Source organism: Bos indicus, chromosome 25, assembly GCF_029378745.1.
Source record: "Bos indicus isolate NIAB-ARS_2022 breed Sahiwal x Tharparkar chromosome 25, NIAB-ARS_B.indTharparkar_mat_pri_1.0, whole genome shotgun sequence".
Lineage (NCBI taxonomy): Eukaryota > Metazoa > Chordata > Mammalia > Artiodactyla > Bovidae > Bos > Bos indicus.
The window spans coordinates 38,940,299-38,958,983 of record NC_091784.1 but is presented as its reverse complement, the minus strand read 5'-3'; the positions used below and the strand labels follow the sequence as shown (position 1 = coordinate 38,958,983).

The 18,685-nt window shown below is 47.3% G+C and overlaps 1 protein-coding gene across 4 annotated transcripts in view; it reads left to right on the top strand.

The window, feature by feature from the left end:
* The window catches only part of LMTK2 (lemur tyrosine kinase 2), a 75,086-nt gene that overhangs the window by 5,816 nt on the left and 50,585 nt on the right, over window positions 1-18,685 (top strand). The window contains exon 1 of one of the 4 annotated variants that reach the window (XM_070780203.1): window positions 10,244-10,624. The exons of 2 other annotated variants lie outside the window; for them this stretch is intronic. The gene's annotated coding sequence lies outside the window, so the exon portion shown is untranslated. Of the gene's footprint in view, window positions 1-10,243; window positions 16,731-18,685 lie in introns of those variants that run through there. One more of the 4 variants, XM_070780202.1, reaches the window with a different exon arrangement.

Below are 18,685 nucleotides of genomic sequence, written 5' to 3'. Positions count from 1 at the left end.
GGGCAGTCTTAACCTCTGGACTGCCTGGGAATTCCCCTCACGGCACTTTCTTACTAGCTAAACTGATCTGCTCAGCGTTTGCAAAATATGCTGCTGCGATTCCTGTCTTCCAGTGCTTCACATTCTGTTAGCAGGTGCCTGACTCTTCCCCATGTGTGTCTTAGGTGCTGTCATCTCTTTGTCTTTTCTTTTCTTTTAAACCTCTCTACAACCCCAATTTCCCTGCTAAGACCTCTTTGCCCAGGCTTAGTGATTGCTGGACTTCCCTGGTGGCTCAGATGGTAAAGAATCCACCTATAATGCAAGAGACTTGGCTTTGATTCCCGGGTCGGGAAGATCCTCTGGAGAAGGGAATGGCAACCCACTGCAGTATTCTTGCCTGGAGAAGTCCTTGGACAGAGGAGTCTGGACGGCTACAATCCATGGGGTCACACAGAGTTGGACACGGCTGAGCAACTAACACTTTAGTGTTTACCTCCCCTAATGAACCCCTAGAGTGTCCCCTTGTGGGGCAGGAGGTTCCAGGGGATGCAGGATGAAAACTGGTCTTTTTTTGACATTGGAACTTTTAAATTTATTTTCATTTCATCCTTAATGTTGGCTTTCGTGAAGGTATAGAATACATTGGTACACGAATGCATTTGTATGATTTTGTAAACAAATTTACAAGAAATGGAAGAAATACAGAGAAAACTTACTGGTGAGCTGTGTCATCAAAAAAAGGTTTGGGTTTGTGGTACAAGCCTACCATGTGCATTTATCAAATACCACCTTTGTAAATAAAATTAGAAATTGGAGTGTAGTTGGTTTACAATGTTGTGTTAGTTTCAGGTGTACAGCAAAGTGATTCAGTTACACATATAGCTATTCCTTTTCAGATTTTTCCCCACTTAGCTTATTACAGTATATTGAGTAGGCTTCCCTCTGCTCTACAGTAGGTCCTTGTTCGTTATCTATTTTAAATATGTGTGAATGTGTTAATCCCAAATTCCCGGTTTATCTCTCCCCCCGCCTTTCCGTGGTGGCCCAAATGGTAAAGAATGCCTGCAATGCAAGAGACCAGAGTTTGATCCCTGGTTCAGGAAGATCGCCTGGAGAAGGAAATGGCAACCCACTCCAGTCTCTTTGCCGGGAGAATTCCATGGACAGAGGAGCCTGGCCAGGCTACAGACCATGAGGTCGCAAAGAGTCAGACATGACTTTTCCTACCACCTGTTCTAAGTCCTGTCTCTTCACCTGGATTGCAAGCCTCAGTGTTGCTCGTAATTGCATGGTATCTCACGTTTAGTTGAAGTTTGTGGGTGATGCTGAAGTTTGATGAAGGTGGTGCTGGAGAACTGTTTCCCCCAGACCAGTACTCAAGTGTCCATGAGTTAAGACGAGAGGGTGTCAGCTTAGAGCCTCTCATTCTCTTAACTTTACCTTCAGCCAGCCCTGTCCCTCACCCAGAGGAGGCCGTTTATAGTTGTTTTATTTTTAGTTGTAAATTTTTTTCTTTTAGGACAATTCTAGATTTACAGGAAAGTTGCAAAGATGGTACAGAGAGTCTCTGTGTATCCTTTGTCCAGTTTTCCCTTTTGACATTTGTAACAACCAGGAGCTGGTTCTAATGCACGATTATTAACCAGCGCCCAGACTCTATCAGGTTTCTTTCCTGTTTCCCTGACATCCTTTTTCTTGTTTCGGGATCCCACGTGTGTCTGGTCGTCACATCTCCTTGGGCCCCTCCAGTCTGCTCCCTGTTTTTGGTGATCTTGACACCGTGCGGAGTACTGGTCGGGTGTTTTGTAGCATTATCCCCCCAGCTGGTGCGTGTTGATGTTTTTCTCAGGATGAGGCTGGGCTGCTGTGTTTGTGTGGGAGGAAGCCCGCAGAGTGACAGTACCGTTATCATCACGTCATGTCAAGGGTATGTGCTCTCACGACGATGGGCCCTGGCCCCTTGGCTGAGGTGCTGTTTGTCGGCTGCCGCCTCTGCCAGTCACACACGCCCTTTTCTGTACCGCACATGTGCCCGGCCCCTGCGAGCAATTCGCCACCTCCTTGAGGGAGAAGCATCTATGGAAGTTACTCAGGATTCTGTGTAGGAGATTTAACTGTTCTTCCCTGTGTATTTCCTTGTTCAGTTATTTATATCAGTATGCACATGAGGATATTGATTTTTACACTTTGGGTTATAATTCGATACTGGTATTTGTTTTGCTGCTTAAATGGGCCGTTGGGAGCTCTTTCAGTTGGCTCCTATGTCCTGCAGACACACATCCATCTTTTTTTTCCAAGCACTTCCTTGTTCTCCGGCCCTGTGAGAAGCTGTGGCTCCCCTGCTCCGGTCCACGTCTCTAGGGCTTCCTTTTATTAGAAACCGGGGTCTGGGCCCCGGATTTGCCCACTGCTACTGCTTATAACAGGGTTTTGATCCTCTGCTTCCTGTACCTAATGCCAGGTGCTGGGAAAAGAGCAAGCGAGGGATTTGGCGGGACCAGGGGCCTCCTAGGGAGGGGTGACCCTGTGCGTGTTGGACCCTGTCACTTGGCCGCCTTTAACTTTTTTACACCGTCGTAAATACTGCACATCCCGTGCTTCTGGCATAATGGGACTGGCAAGAAGTTATTTTTATTTTTAGAGCAAATATTGTCGTTGGGAGCGTTTATTTACTCTCTCCAAGAGCAGCCTCATTTAGAAGAAGATGAGGGAAACCTTTTAAGCTTAAGGCTACAGTTAGAATTACTTCAGGGAGTCTTATCAGCTTTGGAAATTGTTGAACGGGATTACAGGCGACACCTTTAATTGGTGAAAGTTCAGATGAAATGTCCAGTGGCAAGTCACTTGAAGAGCACAGAGGGCTGGAGCCTTGCTTTGATCTTTTTACAGAGCTTTTGGCTTCTTTTCATTTCTTTATTATGGAACATTTCAAACATAACACAGAAGTAGAATAAAGAATATAACGAACCGTCATGTGCCTGTCACCCAGCATGAGCAGCTTTAAATTTATAATGTTGTTCACGTGGGCCTTTTTCACCTGCCTGGCGGCCCCTGTTGGTTTGATATCAGTCCCGGCCATAGTATCAGTTCAGCTGAAAATGTTTCAGGAAAAAATAAAGCTGTTTTTATAAAACAGAATCATTTACGTCAAGATCAGCTGGGTGCTTGTAGAAATGCAGATTTGGGGGCCCCCAGACGCACCAGCTGAATTGGAATTCTGGAGGTTGGCCCAGAAATCTGCATTTGTAATACTTCTGTGGTGATTTCTCCAGCCGCACAACACAAAATGCTTGATCGTGCTGCACGCGCTTTCTGTCGTTCAGTCGTGCCTGACTCTGTGTGACCTCCTGAACTGTCGCCCGCCAGGCTCCTCCTCTGTGTGTGGGGCTCCCCAGGCAAGAACAGTGGAGTGGATTGCCATTCCTTCCTCTAGGGTGTCTTCCCGACCCAGGGAGTGAACCCACGTCTCCTGTGTGTCCTTCGCAGGCAGGTTCTTTCTCACTGAGCCACCTGGGAAGCCTGTCTTCTACTAGAGGCGAGATAATATCAGTTATTTAATAGGAACCTGTTAACTTGGGGAGCTTGTGAGACTCAAGGAAGGAAGAACAATTTAAAATTAAAAAATTAATGTCAACACTTAAGATCTGAAGAGATCTCTGCTCCTGATCACCGTACGTGAATATTGTTCTGAAGAATCTTCCTGTGAGAAGTTATGTGTGCTATAACCACAAAGGAATGTAAAAACTTCAGGGCAGAACACACACCACCTACCACTCCAAAGGCCTTTTTTTTCTTTTCCTCTAATTTTAACCCTTTCTCTGGGAGGCGGGTAAATAATAACCTCTTTACATTTTATAAATACTCTGCATAAGTAATCAGTAAAAGAGCTGTGATCTGGTGGCCTGACAGTCAGCTGCCAGCGCTGTGAGCTGAGTGCCTCGTGGTGCAGATGGGCCTGCCCCGGCCTGCTGGGTCTTAGCCCACTGCAGCCCAGACCAGCAGGGAAACTCGGCAGGTGGAACTCAGGATGCTCCCGGCTCCCCGGGTGACGCGTGTGCACGCCGTGTGAGAGCCCCTGGTTCTCGACCTACAGGACAGCCATGTGGTGTGATAACCATGTCATTAACACCTTACTATAAAAAAAAAGTTAGTTTTTCTCAGCCGGATTCTTTTGGAATAGCTTCATATTTGTAGCCCATTTTATATTTTTCAACAGGTGACTGTTTTTTTAAGCTTGTTGATGTATTTTAATGTATTTGCTGTGAGTGTATTGGTATGTACAAAATATGATGAGCTAAAGAAAGAAAACTCTCTCTCAGAATGCTTCAGTGTGACAACTGTGTAATGAGTTGGGTTTGATTAAGGACATCATAGACCCACACACTAGTACAGATAATTTGGGACTTTTTTTTTTTTTGCAACATGTATGCCTTACCTAGGAGAAAAGAATTTGATTTTAAGCATCTAGGCTAGTGATTTTTGAGAGAGAAGTTGCTCTTATCCAAAAGTGAAACCACTGTGATGTCAGTTTTAAAAACTCAGTTTTTTTTTTTCTCTCTTTGAGGTCCACGTTCAAAGTCCATTCTGAAAATGTCTTTTTTTCCCTTTTTGCTACACTGAACAGGAGGCTTGCGTTAACGTGCTGTAATTGCAGCCTTTAATTATGGTGAGTGAATCTCTAAGCCATTCTGGACTTAGAAGTCAGAGGTGGATGAGTTTGCAGTTATTCTGCACATTTAAAATATTTCCTCTGACCAACCAGTAATTGTAAAATTCTGTAGCTTCAGCTTCTTACTGTAAAACTGAAGGTTGTGATCTACTGGTTACCTCTCAGATTAGTCTCTGAATTTAAGTTTAAAGCATCTTTCACGCTGCAGATTCTTCCTCAGAACCCTCCATAAATTCAACCTGCGCTCCTTCCAACAGGAAAAAAAAAAACTCCTTTTTCCCAGGGCTGCCTGGCAGTGTGCCTCCTGGAGCGGTTCAGCGTCAGCAGCAAGTGTTACTTTCCAAGGATGCAGCCTGCCGGTTCCGGGCCCAGAACCCCCCGCACCCTCCCCCCCCATCCCGACTCTGACTTTAGACCGTTATTAAAACTCAGCGCACCCGGACACTGATTGCTGGTGAGGCACTGAAAAATAACAAACTTAACGAAAATAGTGCCCTGAGAACACTCCGCCAGAGGCCTGCTGCCAGGGTACACGCCAGAAGTCTGTAATTCAACTTGGTTTGCTTTTTAAAAAAAAAAATTAACTTCAATAAAAGATCTGATAACCAGTTTTCACCATTTTTCACTCACTGTTCAAGTGAGACACTTGGTGGACTCGTCCAGGTTTGGACTTATAAAATCTTTGTGTGAGAACTTCAGAGCAGAAAGGCCAGTTCTCAGGGGAGGGAGGTGGGGCCCTGAGACGGGTAGCAGTCAGTTCAACGCCGTGGAGCCATCAGAGCCGGACTTCATCGTGGGCTGAGGGGACCTGACGCCTGCCCGCCCAGTTCTCAGGTGCTCTGCCTCGTGCTCACAGGACACTTTGATTAGAGTGATGCACGTGCATGGCTGCTCCCGGTTATTTTTCCTCTGGATATTTATTTCCGTTTTTTTTATCTGAAAGTCCTAGGTGAAATTCAGAGGTATCTATTGTTTAATTGACCCTTGAAATAGTAAATATAATTCCTTATGAGTTAGGAGACTGACATGCCGACTTCCATAATAAGGCTCAGAAAAGCACATTCTTTTTTTTTTTTTTTAATTTGTTAGAACAACCACTGCTGCCTCTGAGTTGAGTTGCAGTGTTTAATTAAAGGTGATAAAAAATATTTCTGACTTGAAAGAAATCTAATCATAAACTTGTAAATACTCACTTGTGAACACGAAAAGTACTTCAGGTGCTGTGATTAAATCAGTGCTGATGAGGCCTGGACCCTGTCAGGAATCTGCTGGAGGCTGTGGATCCCAGGAAGAGTGCTGGTGAGCAGATGGCTTGTGTACGCATGGTGAAGCGTCTCGGGCAGGTGTCAGGAAATGTGCCTGGCGTCCTGGACACACCTTCCTCAGCTCTGTAAGACCAGCGCCTTGATGGGTGACCTTGACCCTGTGCTTCCTCAGCTCTGCTTCCTCCCAGGGCTCAGGCAGCTGCAGCAGCTTCCGGGTTCTGTCCTGGACCCTCTCCTGGTTTACTTATATTAGATGATTATTTAACGTGTATATTTTTCTGTATCATAGCTTTATTCTACTTTTGAATAACTTTGTTAGTATAAGTTTTCAGTTCAGTCGCTCAGTCATGTCCAACTCTTTGCGACCCCATGGACTGCGGCACACCAGGCCTCCCTGTCCATCACGAACTCCCAGAGTTTGCTCAAACTCATGTCCATTGAATCAGTGATGCCATCCAGCCATCTCATCCTCTGTCGTCCCCTTTTCCTCCTGCCCTCAATCTGTCCCAGCATCAGGGTCTTTTCAAATGAGTCAGCTCTTCGCATCAGGTGACCAAAGTATTGGAGTTTCAGCTTCAGCATCAGTCCTTCCAATGAGTATTTCAGGACTGATTTCCTTTAGGATAGACTGGTTGGATCTCCTTGCAGTCCAAGGGCCTCAGGAGTAGTTAAAAAAAAAAAAGTGCAAACCATTCTTTCAGTTCTTTTGCTATTGATCACCACGTTTCTTTCCAAGTCACTTTTAAAATGCCGTCCTCGTCTGCTTTCTGTGCAGCTTGTGCCCCTTGTCTCCATCTGTGTCCACAGCATCGTCATTCCTGTTTGACCCTGTTTCTTTATCCCATTCCTTAAATTTTGTCCCCCCGCCCCAGCGCCTCTGTTTTCTATTCTGTTACCCCTGTGTGCTCTGTTTGTATAAGTTAATGCACGTGGATGTTTGTAAAGTGAAAGTGTTCCGGAGCTTATGATAAAAATAGCCTGGTGAGCCCCTGTCCTGTCCTTCCTCATCCCTACTCTTTGCTCCCCCTCATCTTGCTGAAGAACTGTTCCTTGGTTTAAGTAGATACTGAGTTTCTACCGTGGAAGAAGAGAATGTATGTACCCATACACTCTTCCCCTTCTCAGCATCATTGTTTACACTTCTTGGTTAAATCAGCACTCAGCGTTCATATTTTTATGACTACAGATTATTCACAGCTGGCCCTATCGTGTTTCTGATGATTAAATTTCTCTGACATGTCTCGTGTTTCCTGGACGTTGTTGTCATTTCCTGAGTTTTTCGTGCGTGTGTCATTAGTTCGTCCCGCCCTCCTCAGCAAGAGTTGAATCTCCGCTCAGCGGCTGTGCCCGGGCCAGGCCCAGGCGGGGGCTCTGCTGCCGGGCCCTGGGCACCTGACTTCCTGCCTGCGTGCCCTCGGTTCCCCTCCCGGGATGGGAGCTTTGGGGACCTCGTCTCTGCGTTCCGGAAAGTGGCAAGGCGATGCCTTGGCGTGAGTCTTTGCCGTTCGCCCCACTCACCCAGACAGGTGCTCTGCGGGTCTCTTGAATGTGGAGAGAGGGTGTGGTTCCAGAAGAATCTCGTCACACATTTTAAAAGATCCCTTTTCTTTCCCTTCTGGGACTTCTGTTGGTTCAGTGCTGGGCTCCTTGGAGTGAGTCTTGACGCTTTTTGTTCGTGTTTCATCTCTTCCTGCTTCTCTGCGGCTGTCTTTGTTTTTTTCTATTACATTTTATTTCCAGGAGTTTTTCCTCCCCACCCCCTTCTAAATAGCATCTTCTCATGAGTGTAGTATCTTCTTATATTTCTGAGGGTATTAATTATAGTTTTGTATAGTTTTTTTTTTTGTTGTTAAACCCTTGTATCGTCTGCCTCCTTCAAGTCCCCCTTTTCTCTCTCTGGGTCCGTCACTTGCTTTGACCGTTTTTCAGGAGGGTTTTCTCAGACGTCAGGTCATCTTTGAGAGCCTGCCTGTGTTGAAGAGTGAGGGGCACTGATGGGAGGTCCTCCACGACCCTTCCCCTCACACTCTGTGTCGCCCCTACCCCCACGTCCTGGGCATCCCCAATCCACTGCCCCGGAATGAGGCGTGCCTCCTGCTCCCCACTCATCTGGGCATCACCCCGTGGGAGCTCTGTGACCTGGGAGAAGCAGCTCTGCCTCTCCAAGGCTCAGCTTCTTCTCTTTAGTGTGGGGCTTCAGATAGACACCCCCACCCCAGCCACAGAAGGTTGCTGTGGGGTTGGTGAGATTAAAACAGTGCCTGGAGCATAGTAAGCACTGCTAAGTGTTAGCTGTTTTCCTAACCACCTGGGGCCAAACCACCATCATCTCTCATGTGAATTCCCTAATATGAGAATGTGTTCCCTGATTACTTGACAGTCTCCCCTGCTTTATTTTTCCACATGGCTCATCACCATCCCAGGTACTGTATGCTTTTTAATTTGCTTGTGGTCTATCTCCCTGCAGGAGAGCAGACGCTGCAAGTGCAGGGCTCCGTTCTTCCCACTTCCGTGCGTCTGAAACCTGCAGCTGTGTCTGTCCTGCAGGAGATGCTTGGTGAACACTTGCTGAATGAGCCAACATCTTGGGGGTTGGGGTCGCTTCCTGATGGGTGAACTTCACAGTTGGGTGATGGAATAGCCGTTTCCACGAGAGACATGCTGGCCCCAGGACTCCTCTGATTATCTGTAGGTCTCTTGTCTTGGGCTGGACGCCTAAGTGTCTGGAAACACCCAGTTGTATTGGGTTAAATTGTGATTAGGTTTGGTTTTCTGTATAATATAAAGACAAAAATCAGGGCATTATCAGGTAGGAGACCCTCGGTACTCTCCCCTTGATGCTCTGCAGAACCTTGTCCACTGGTGTAAGCAGTTTCCGGCTTAGTTATGAAGGTAGTGCTTTATTATGGAGAATTTTGAACATTTGTGAAAGTAGAAAAGTACAGTGAATTTTCTGTACCCCTGCCCCAGTCCATCCGTCCCTTTGGCCAGTCCAACAGCATCCAGACACCATCTGCTTCCTCTCTGAAGAGAGAAGTTTTAAACACACTTTGCCTGGAAATGTGTTTTAATTATATTGGCAAGAGTTTTAAGTTAGACCTTAGGAATTCCTGTCAGAAAGGTTCTAAGACCATTCGCCTCATCAGGGTGTTGTAGGAAATTTTAGAGAAACAGGTGGGCACGTTTTTCTAGGACGTTAAGGGTCAGCCCTGCCTGGGAGGTAAGGAGCATCTAGGTCATCTCTCATTTCCTTTTTGGCCTTCTGTGCAGAAAGCGTTAGCTAAGTGTTGTGAACACAGTACTGCCATTGACTTGCCTGCATGATGCTGCAGGCTTCAGCGGGAAGTGGCATGGAAAGCCCGAATGTCCCTTTCTCTCGACGTCAGTGGTGCACCGAAGGGAGCGGTTGTGAGGGACGAAGCCCTGGGACACTGGCCCTGCGCTTCTGCTTCTCGGACCAGTGCTGCCTGGTGGGCTGGCGTCCCCGACCTCAGGGAGGTCCTGACTCAGAGTGTTACAAACATCCGACACCGTGGATGACTCCGCACGTCGGCTATGCTGTCAGCCTAGTTAAGGTTCTGGTTTGTAAGTGTGGCTCCTGCCGCCGTTTTCCTGTGGTGTGGGGCCTCAGCGCCTGGCGGGCGTCATCTAAACCTGGCATTCCCTTGACCAAGCCATGCCACCATGCTGCGTCGCTCTTCTGCGGTAGCCTCCGTCCTCGTCAGTGCTTTTAAAATTGGAATGAAACGAGCCTCTGGTAACAGATTTTATTGGAAACAGCTGAGAGAAACAGCAGCTTCATCTGAAATAATCTCATTCCCAGGTACTCAAAGCGCACCACGTCTGCAGCTGAGCAAAGGGGGCTGGGCTGACCTTGGAGAGCACGCCACTGATGACCACACCGCGTGGTGTGTTCTTCTGGGTTGTTGATGTCCTGGCTTCTGGGTCTTTGTGGAACCTCTGCCAGCAAGGAAGGGGAAGGCAGTGGATACTTGTCTCTGATGCCGACAACGAGGGGTCCCCTGCCAGCGGGGACGGTGTTCCTAAATCAATCCATTCACCGTGTTAGGGGCCCAGCTGAGCCCCCTCCAGCTTGGAAAGGTGACTGTATCGGAGGACCAGGCCTTTGAAGAAGTGACTGTGTTAGAAACGAGGCCGTTAGCTGCTAACCCAGTATGCCTGGGGCCCTCGCTCGAAGAGGAGGTTTGAAGCGAAGAGCCGTCGGACGCTCGCGAGCAGCCGGCCGCGGTCTGCAGGCCCCAGGGGAGGCCTTGGGAGGAGGCGGCCCCGCCGGCCTGGGGCTTGGGCTTCCAGCCTGCAGGGTGCGCGGCGGTCGCGGAAGCTGCCGGCCGTGGTGATCCGTTACGGGGTTCGGGCAGGCTGCCGCCCCGCGTTCAGACCTGCGCAGAGCTGGCGTTGCGTCTGTGAAGGCGGCCGTTGCGGTTCCCGTTCCCAGTGTCGGAGGAGGCCCCGGGGGCTCCTTGTGTGCGGGGGCCCTCCCCGCGTCCGGCGCCCATGCGGGAGAGGGGCCTCCGAGCCTCCTGCTGCCGCCGGCGGGACCGCTCTGGCGGCTTCACGGGAGAGGAGACCTGCAGAGAGCGGGGCGTGTGGGTCAGATTCTCATCACAGGAGAACGTCGGCTCCGGCAAACGCAGCTTTTAAGACATGGAAGAGTTTTGCGGCTAAACAGGCGTTGCAGAACGGACAGGTGAAGAGTGTGTGGGGAGCTGTGTGTGAGCTGAGGAGCCAGTGGAAAACTGGCGGGGGCGGGGCCCCAGGCTGTGGACTGAGAGTGTGTGGTGATGGGAGAACCCTTGCTGAGCAAGAGCACAAGGAATGCTACTTTTTGGTCTTATTTGTTTGACCCCAAAAGTCTGAATTTATCCTGTTAACCGGTAGGTCTATGATGGATTTTGGGGGAGGGGGAGAAGGTGAACTTGAAGGCTGAGGTGACAGAGGGTCCATCTGGAAGGACTGGGAGTGCCTTTGCTCCCGGTGGAGAGCCTGGCCAGGGTCTAGAGGGCCGGGGACTCTGCACGGCTTGTTAAGGAGCTTGGACTTTGGGCTGATGACCCAGGAAACCCTTCTGTTGAGACAGATGAGAACACAGAGCACCCCTGGCGTCCTCCCTGGAGGCGCCCTCTCTGGCCCGCTGGTGACCTCGTGTGACGCTGTCCTGACCTGTTCTCTTTCTTGCTGATTTTTTTTGTTTTCATTTAAACGTACGGCCTGCAGATGGGTTAAACCGAACACCTATCCCGAATTCATGCACCGAAGCCCTAACCTCTGATAACTCAGAGTGTGAACTGATTTACAGACGGGGTCTTACAGAGGTGACGAGGTGAAGATGAGGTTGTGAGGAGGGCTGTGGTTCAGCATGAGCGTGTCCTTGTGCACAGGGGACATTTGGACACAGAGACAGACAGGCGCAGGGGGAAGGCCGTGTAAAGATGCCAGGCAGCCGCAGGCCGCGTCCCACAGCCCCGCGGAACCAGCCCTGCCCACCCTTCATCTGGGACTTGCAGCCTCCAGAACTGTCTGTGCCAGTTCGTGCTCCGGGACAGCGTTTCCAGCAAACTAACACACGGATTGTAAATTGTTATAGCTACTTTTTTCCCCCCTATTTAAGCTTTACTTAATAGATGTGAAGAAATTATTTAATAAATGGAAAACTTCAAACATACATAAGACCAGACGGGCTACAGTGAGTTCCCGTGTACGCACCTTTCACCCAGCCTGCTTCATGCTACCCCCATCACTTTCTCTACCCTCATACTACCTTGAAGTGAATTTCAGACATAGCTAAGTGGGTCACCATCTGTAAGAGGTTAAGACTACTCTTAAGAACAGAAGCAGTGTCGCACTGTTCCCGGGAGAACTAAACCATGCTTCTCTCATGCCGTCACCTGTCAGTGCACAGATTGCCAGCTGTCTCAGTGTCGTCATTTTTTTTTTTCTTACGGTTTTGAATCATGTTCAGATAACACCTGTACATTGTACTTTGTTGCTATGTCTTTCTTAAACTCTCTTCTCATTCCTTCTTCATCTTTCTTTCTCTCCTTGTAATCCATCAGGTTTTTCTCCTTGAGTGTTTTTCGTAACCTGAATTTTGCTGGTTATGTTCTTGTTATGGAATTCAATGCATTCCACTATTCTATTTCCTGTTAATTGGTATTTAGACCTGGAGGCTTGGTCAGATACAAGTTTGATATTTTGTTACTATTGGGTTTTTTGGTTTGGGCAGTACTTCTGTAGTGGGTGATGGTGTGTTTCTCCATCTGGAGGCACATAATGTCAGATTGTCTTTTTGAATCATTATTGTTCAGTTGCTAAGTTGTGTCCAGCTGTTTGCGATCCTATGGACTGCAGCACACCAGGCTTCCATGTCCTTCATGGTCTTCCTGTCTTCACGGTCTGTTCAGATTCACGTTCATTGAGTCAATGATGCCATCCAACCATCTCATCCTCTGTCATCCCCTTTTCCTGCCCTCGATCTTGCCAGCATCAGGTCTTTTCCAGTGAGTCAGCTCTTCACATCAGGTGGCCAAAGTATTGGAGCTTCAGCATCAGTCCTTCAAATGAATAGTCAGGGTTGATTTCCTTTAGGATTGACTGGTTTGATCACCTTGCAGTCTAAGGGACTCTCAAGAGTCTTCTACAACACAATTCAAAAGCATTAATTTTTCGGCCCTCAGCCTTCTTTATGGTCCGACTCTCATATCTGTACATGACTACTGGGAAAACCATAGCTTTGACTATATGGACCTTTGTCAGCAAAGTGATGTCTCTGCTTTTTAATATGCTGTCTAGGTTTGTCATAGCTTTCCTTCTAAGGAACAAGAGTCTTTTAATTTCATGGCTGCAGTCACCATCCACAGTGATTTTGGAGCCCAAGAAAATAAAATCTGTCACAGCTTCCAATTTTCCCCCTTCTGTTCGCCATGAAGTGATGGGACTGGATGCCATGATCTTAGTTTTTTGAATGTTGAGTTTCAAGCCAGCTTTTTCGCTCTCTTCTTTTTCTCTCTCCGCATCAAGAGGCTCTTTTGCATTATTAGCTATTGGTAGTGAGTGTCCCATCATGCATAATGCTCCCTGGTGATTCAGATGGTAAAGAATCCACCTGCCAATGCAGGAGACATGGGTTCCATCCCTGGGTGGGGAATATCCCCTGGAGAAGGAAGTGGCAAGCCACTCCAGTATTCTTGCCTAGGAAACTCCGTGGACAGAGGAGGCTGGTGGGCTATAGTCCATGGGTTCGCAGCAAAAGAGTCAGACATGACTTAGTGACTAAACAACAACCACCACAAAATACTATTCTTTTTGTTTTTTGTTTTTTTTTGAAACAACTATTTAAGAATGTAAACACTATTTTTAGCTAGCAGGCCATACCAGAACTAACAGTGGGCAGCATTTTGAGCTATTGGTAGTGACCAGGAGTTTCCTGACCAAACTGACCATAGTTTCCTGATTCCTTTTCTAGGCTATATATACCTGTGACATAAAAGGAAATATCCATTTGGTCTTTGTCCCCTTTTCTGGCCCAGAGTTCCTAAAGCCCTGGGCATTTCCTTACTGGGAGGAATGATAGCATCTGTTATTAATGACAAGCCCCTCCCACCACACCTGAATTTATGTTAATGAAGCGAATGTTCAGTTCAGTTCAGTCACTCAGTCGTGTCCAACTCTTTGCGACCCCATGGACTGCAGCACGCCAGGCTTCCCTGTTCATCACCAACTCCGGCAGTTTGCTTAAACTCATGTCCATCGAGTCAGTGATGCCATCCAACCATCTCATCCTCTGTCATCCCCTTCTCCTCCTGCCTTCAGTCTTTGCCAGCATCAGGGTCTTTTCCAATGTGTCAGTTCTCCGCGTCAGGTGGCCAGAGTATTGGCATTTCAGCTTCAGCATCAATCCTTTCAGTGAATATTCAGGACTGATTTCCTTTAGGGTTGACTGGTTTGACTCTCAAGTGTCTTCTCCAACACCACAGTTCCAAAGCGTTAATTCTTCAGTGCTCAGCTTTCTTTATAGTCCAACTCTCACATCCACACATGGCTACTGGAAAAACCATAGCTTTGACTAGATGGACCTTTGTTGGCAAAGCAGTAATCTCTGCTTTTTAATATGCTGTCTTGGTTGGTCATAGCTTTTCTTCTAAGGAGCAAGCATCTTTTAATTTCATGGCTGCAGTCACCATCTGCATTGATTTTGGAGCCCGAGAAAATAAAGTCTCTCACTGTCTCCATTGTTTCCCCATCTATTTGCCATGAAGTGATGGGACCGGATGCCATGATCTTCATTTTCTGAATGTTGAGTTTTAAGCCAACTTTTCACTCTCCTCTTTCACTTTCATCAAGAGGCTCTTCAGTTCTTCTTCGCTTTCTGCCATAAGGGTGGTGTGTCATCTGCGTATCTGAGGTTATTGATATTTCTCCCGGCAATCTTAATTCCAGCTTGTGAGAGTGTTGGAACGAATGTTGGCAGGTCCCTAAGTAGCTTCAGGATAGGGACTGGTGGATAGAGGAACTGTATGATTAGAGAATTTGAAGCTTCAGTCTCACCCTTTATGACTTAACCCCTGAGCAACCGAATAGTAAATAGGAGGCAGTTTTCTTTGTAAAAGCGTATCAGCTGGTAACCGAAGAGGGAGTGACAGAATGAGAAGGCCAGCACGTCGCAATCCCCTGTGGATCTTGACACTGATCATCATTTCTTTTTTATCTTTGAACCTTGAAAAATTGTAATTTAATTTGAAAATGGATTCACAGGTGACTCTTCGGTTGATTATGCATATATTCAAGTTCTGATGGGGCTTCTGGGCAGGGCTTTATAATGGTGGAATTAATGATCGGGTGGCACACTTCCCTTACTCTGAGTCATTACTGAGAAATCGTGTTCCCCAGATTACCTGTCTGTAAAACAGATAATATGCACCTACCTCTTTGAGTCTCTCAAGATTTTTAACTTATTAAATCAAGTGCTGGATAGATAACTATTAAAATGGTTTGGGAACTAAAATGAAAACTTACACCGGCTATACCTTTGAGATGCTGTGTGTTTTGCATCGGAGTCTCGGGGAGGCGTACGAAGCACCCCAAACCTCTCATTATCCTTGTTCCCAGTTTGTAATCAGCCAGGCGGCCTCGATGTGCGGAGGAGACACTCCTGTCATTATTGACGTTTTTCCTTAGGCAGTGATTGGTTTGACTTACACGTTTCTGAATGCTTCAGCCTGAGAACGTCAAAGGAAAGCTGCCTTTCTTTACAGTTCCAACCTGCTTAACTGTCACAACGAGGAACCTTCTAGGGGCCTGGTTTGTAGTCTGACCTTGGGGGCCACAGGGGATTTCCTTGTAGTTCCTCTTGTCTAGAATTTGCTTCCTCTCTGCGGTTTGTGCAAACCCAGCTCACCTTGCAGCCCACGGGAGGCTGGTTTGATTTCTTCATTTTATGCAAGTTCTTTTTTTGTGGAAGTTTTCTTTGTTGATATACAGAGCTTTTTTTTCTCTCTTTTTAAATTACAATATTTTGGGTCAATCAAAAGAAAAATGCTGTCAACGAGATAGTTTTTAGAAGTGGTAAAACTGAAAATTTCTGCTCGAGGCTACCTAGTAAATTTTTCAGGTTATTGATTTAGAATTCTCTCAGTGGGCTGGCTGACACTGAGGTGAAGTAGACTTGTGTACATTGAAGAAATCTGAGTCCAGCAGAGCAGAGGTCCCTGCAGTGTCTTTTAAAAAAATTTTTTTTTATTTTTAATTAGAGGATAATTGCCTTACAATCTTGTGTTGGTTTCTGCCACGCATCCGCATGAATCAGCCATAGGTATGTGTATGTCCCCTCCCTCTTGAACCTTCCTCCCACCTCCCACCCCATCCCACCCCTCTAGGTTGTCACAGAGTCCAGGGAGGGTTTGAGCTCCCTCCCTGCAGTGTCATAACAGAAATAAATACATTATCATGGACGGGCAAAACTCAGCATGACTAGTTATTTTTAACACGGGTATGACTTTTCATGCCTACCTGATGACTCAGAGGAGATAGTTTTATGAATCAGATCATTGAGCTGGCCCTCAGGCAGTTTTGATCAAATGTTATGATAGATGGTAATGATAAAAAGGATGAAAAGAGAGGGAAGAGTTGTTTACTGTTCACTCTGTGGAGTTTGAAGGGGAGCCCCAAAATTGTGAACTGCTCTAATTATAGTGAGAGGCTTCCGTCTGAAGCACTTAGGTTAGGCTGTTTTTGAATGTTAGAAACAACGAGACGGAACAGTGTGATATTGAGGGAATTGGGGCGGAGGGGAGGGCTTTTGTCCAGTACTGTGGACCCAGTCTGGCCTGGCCACCTTCTTACCTCGTGTTCCTGGGCACGTCAGTGTCCTTGTTTGGGACACGGAGCTGGTGTCCTGATGATCAAATGAAAATAGCACTTAGCCTTTGTGATATCTCAGATGTGACCAGTTATAACATTCCCTTATTTTTCTGCCGTTAAGAAAGAAGAAATGCTGCCAGTGAAAACCGCTTCCTCTCAAGTATAAAATCCCCCTGACATGTGGTGGTCTTAAACCGCAGTGGGCAAACCACGTCTTGAAGATCAGTGTGATACAGCGTATGTGCGAGCGCTTTGCCGCATAAGCCTCAGAAGTGGTCTTTGGGCCTTAGCGCACGAGTCAGGGGAGTGAGACGGTTCTGAGAGCCAGCACCAGCGAGCAGCACAGCCCAGGCTGGGCTCGGTTCCTGGAGGCCGGCCCTGCGCTCGGGCTTCTCGCTTGGCTCGCATTCCCAGATGGACGTCAGTGTCCCTCGTGGGTGAGTTCTGTGGTCTTCCTTGTTCACGTGTGGGTTTCCCTCTGCGTTCAGTCTTGCTGGTCTAGAGCTTGCAGCTTCTGGACAACCCTTGGTTAACGGTGTTGTTTTTAGGAAGGAAGGCTGCAGTGGATTCCGAACCCCCGAACACAGCAGGTTTCACAGAGCTCTCTCTCAAATAGACCTTTTGTTGTTGGAAAAGAATTTAGTCCTGCATTGATGTGCAGGCCTCTTTGCTCTTCAGTGAAGTCATGTTATGTTCGAGAATGTGTTTTACTCACATAGGAGTGTGCTCAATGTTTGTTTTCTTTTCACGTGCTGTTGTCTTGTTTAAGGAAAACGGTGGCATCGTTCCTTCACTTGTCTCCAGGCTTCCTCCTTGGCGCCTTTGAACACATAATTAGCCGTAGGTGGAAAAGTTTGTTTCTGACTTTCCCGTGGCAATTGTTTCACAATATATACGTACATCAAATTATCATGTTGTACACCTTAAACGTACACTGTGCTATATGTTGTATCTCAAAGCAGGAGAGAAAGAAAAGTATATTTCTTTGTAAAACACCAGTAGGTGAGACTGAACGATTTGCTCTAACAAAAAATAGAAAGGTTCAGAGTAAGCCTACTTGAATAAGATGATGTCTAGATAACTGAATCTGTGCTGAAAGTGAGCTGTCAGAGTCTTTATGCTCCCGACAGGGGTTGCAGGCTTCTTATTAGTGGCTCACATGCAGTGTCTACTGCAGATTCTTTTCGAAACAGCCCTCTAAAGATGTAGAAGTTATTCTGAGCTGTCCCCGCCCCCAAGCAGAAACGGGTCACAGGCCGTCGTCGCAGGTGTGTTGTGTTCGGTTTCTCTGTCATGACCGGGGCTCCCTGGAGAAGTGGCTGATTCTAAAGCCAGAAGAGGGAAAATATAAGGGGAGCCTGGAGCCTCCTGTAGCACCAGAATAAGGAAGTGTTGGAGGTTAAAAAAAAAAAAAGAGGGGGGCATGTCCGAAGGACCCAGGCGTCAGCTTGAAAGAGCTCCCTGCGGGGCCAAAGCTGGAACAATCTGAGCTGCAGAATCATGAGAATAATGGCTTATCACCCGAAGTATAGAACAGAATAAATATCTATGAGTTCATAACTTTATCAATGACTGAAAAGTGCAGAAAGAGGGACGGCTCTCCTTTACAGAAGAGTCCCAAGTAATATGTGTTTAAGGACTAAGGGAAATAGAAAAACCACGATTAGAACATCACAGTGTGGAGGTTTCCAGAGACCCAGTGTGTGGGCAGAGCCTCAGCGCGTCCCCCCCGTTTATCAGTGACTGTAGTCATTTTAACCTACCCCTGCACACCCAGTAACACCGGTCCCTCCAAGAAGCACAGCTGAATGCCCCTCCCTGGGCGTGTGCCCTGGACTCCGTGACCGGCTTCTGAAGAGAGGAATGTGCAAAAGGAAGAGGAGACTGTTCACTGTGGTGGTCTCCACCAGGGACCCCAGGACCCGGCTTCACGTAACCAGTAGTGAGCTGTGCCAATATCACGTGCCCCAGATACGATGTCACGGGCAGGACGTTTCGCCCGGCCGTATTCTAGATTCTTCCCACATACTTGTAACCTCAGTCCAGTTCTGAGAAGACATCAGGCAAGTCCAGTTGAGGGATAGTCTGCAAAGTCACTGACAGATATTCTTCAGAAGCATCACAGTTTTGAAGCGCGGACAGAGACATCAGAGGTTGGATGAGACTAGGGCCATGATGAGTAAATGGAACATCGGTGGCCCCGGTTGAATCCTGGCAAAGAAAAAGGGTGTTGATGGGAAAACTGGTAAAGTCCAGGTACGGTTGGGGGTTCAGCTGGTGGTGTAATATGCGTGTCGTTGTCTTAGCTCTGATAAACACGCCATGTAGGATGTTCAGGCAGTGGAAGCTGGGGGAAGAGTGTACGGGTACGCTCCGCATTGTCTAACTCTGC